Source organism: Syngnathus typhle, unplaced genomic scaffold (genome assembly GCF_033458585.1).
Source record: "Syngnathus typhle isolate RoL2023-S1 ecotype Sweden unplaced genomic scaffold, RoL_Styp_1.0 HiC_scaffold_351, whole genome shotgun sequence".
NCBI lineage: Eukaryota > Metazoa > Chordata > Actinopteri > Syngnathiformes > Syngnathidae > Syngnathus > Syngnathus typhle.
This window is the reverse complement of record NW_026872255.1, coordinates 12,501-15,000: the sequence shown is the minus strand read 5'-3', so window position 1 is coordinate 15,000 and position 2,500 is coordinate 12,501. Positions and strand designations below refer to the sequence as shown.

The following is a 2,500-nucleotide window of genomic DNA, read 5'->3' as shown; positions in this document are numbered from 1 at the left end:
CCCGTTGATGAGCTCCATGGCTCTCTGGGCTTTTGTAACTCCGGGCAGTTGGGTTGCGAGTTGTCTGTTGGCCAGCTTTACGGGGGGTGAGTCTGACACTATGTGGCAGGCCTCTCCTTAGTGGGTTGGACTGCGGTGGCTTACGAGTTGGTGCTAGGCTGCGCGGCCTAGCAGACGGCTGCTCGGGGTGGATCTCGATGTATAGCTCTATAGTGTCGGGGGACTTTGTTCTCCTGTGTGTTCTCACGGTAGTGAGGCAGTAGACATGTCTAATATCTTACAGACCACCCAGGAAGGCCGTTCTGGGTTACCAAAAATGGGCTGAGGCGCAGCTAGGTGAGGGGCTGCTGCTGCTCGAGCTACCTCCCCGGGACGTGCTTGAGGTTGGGCACGTGCGCGGCCAGCGGATCAACCTCTCCGGGGGCCATGGGGACCAACCACCGGAGGCATTGCTCGGGGTCCCCAAACGGCTTGTAGTCACTTCTACGGGCCATGGTTGCAAAAACTCCTTGGTTAGGAAGTCCGTATAGACAGAGGCACAGGATCAGAGCCACAGTCAGTCAGGCCGAAGGAGCGGGTGGACCCCGGCTGGCGAAGCTCTTGAGAACTCCTCAGTGGTGTCAATGACCTCCGTTGCATCGGGTATGAGAGTTGGGGTGGCGGGGGTCGTGTAAGCGCTGCAGCCTGCTCTCCGAGGCGGCGTGAATGAAGAAGCGGGAGAGGGCCCGTCTGGAAATCGGCGTAAGGGGATCCGAGGCCTCCGGACCAAGTGATGGTAGGAGTCTCGGATGAGGAAGCTTATGGAAAGGTACAGGTATCATAAGCGGAAAATGTGTTGTTGGAAGCGGAGAGTCTGGAGAGCAGGTGAGGTGGAATGGGGGTCCCTGTGCGGTCGTGCGGCAGGCGGTGCGTCCGGTGTGCGTTGGCGAGCCCTGGCTGCCAGGGCGGCGCCCCAGAAATGGACCTGCCCCTCGTCGCTTCCAGATCTGGTGATGAATAGAGTTCTGGAAGAGCTGCTGGCGGGGGGTGTGGAGCATCGGGCCACCGCTGCCTTAGTCAAGAAAGCAGGTCGGGAGCCTAGCCTGATCGAGTCCTCTGCTTTGGATCTCATGAAAGCCCTGGGGGGTAAGGTAGGGTGGCCGACAAAGTCCGCGAGGTCCAGACCTCGAGACCGATGACAGACGGGTTGGGCGAGGCGGCTCGTCCAGCGTAAGAGAGTGTTCTACCACCAGCAGTGCGGCTATTCTGAGGCGAGAAAGGGGCTGGCACGGCGGATCTTGGATGATCCGACGCCCCTTGGATGTGGTTTGCCGCTGGAGTTGGTGGATAGACACTTCAGGAGTAAATGAGAAAGGTCAAGCCGTTTTATGGACTGGAGGGCTTCGAGGTGGGACTGACCGCGGATAACGAACCATTCTGCCGCCCGATCCTGGGGCCGGAAGTTGTATCTAACTTGGCTAAGATGAGGAATTGCTCTGCACCGGGCCCAGACGGGATCAGGAAGCTGGCTCTTCTTGACTGGGACCCGGTCGGTACGCAACTGGCGAGGCTGTTTACGACATGGATGGTGCGTGGAGTCGTTCCCCAAGTCTTCAAGGAGTGCAAGACCCGGTTGCTACCCAGATCAACTGACCTTACTGAGCTGGATATAGTATCTAGCTGGAGGCCTGGGACTGTGGGGTCAGTCGTGCTGGGGTTGTTTGGGCGGTTGATGGTGATGAGGCTGGCGCGAGCCTGTCCTGTTGGCCCCCGGGCAGCGTGGTTTCGTCGCCGGCGCGAGTGGTTGCGAAGGACCCTCGTGATTCTTGATTTATCGGATCGTGGGGCGCTCGAGGTCGGCTGGCGTGCCGCTAGCGGTCGTGTTCATTGGCTTTGCGAAGGCTTTCGACTCGGTTTCTCATGACCATGTCCTGTGTGTGCTGGGAAGCTTGGGCGTAGACAGACGTGTAATCGAGGTGATCCGTCACTCGTGTGTGGGCTGCTCGACCAGTGTGGGTTGCGGAGGCGCCTACTCCGAGCCCATCTCCATGAAGGTTGGTGTTAAGCAAGGCGATCCAATGTCCCCACTGTTTTTCAACCTCGCTATGGATCCTCTCGTCCGTAGCCTCGAACGCAAAAGAAGTCACCTGGTCTGGGGCAACCGCTGAATTGCCACGTTGGCCTTTGCGGATGATTTAGTCCTGCTGAGTGGCTCGGAGGAAGGAATGGAGAAGAACTTGGTGGTCGGACGAGCAGGTGAGTATGGGGCTGCAGATGATTGCGGCGTCGGCGTTAAAGCCTTCGCAGAAGATACCGGTGTGCTGCACATTCTTACTCCCGAGAGTTACCTTCAGGGCAGTTGTCGGTAAGGTTTCAGCGACCAGATTGAGGTGGCTTGAAGGGAAGGTGCGGATGGCTGTGAGTGGGTGGCTGCGTCTCGGTCCGTCCACAGCGGGGGGCTCCATCTATTCGCGGGGTCGCGACAGCGGCTAGGGGCATCGTTTCGCTGTCCGTTACTATT

General features: G+C 58.9%; 1 pseudogene; it reads left to right on the top strand.

The window, feature by feature from the left end:
- Nucleotides 1-2,500, top strand: part of LOC133149477 (28S ribosomal RNA) — a 9,269-nt pseudogene that overhangs the window by 4,183 nt on the left and 2,586 nt on the right.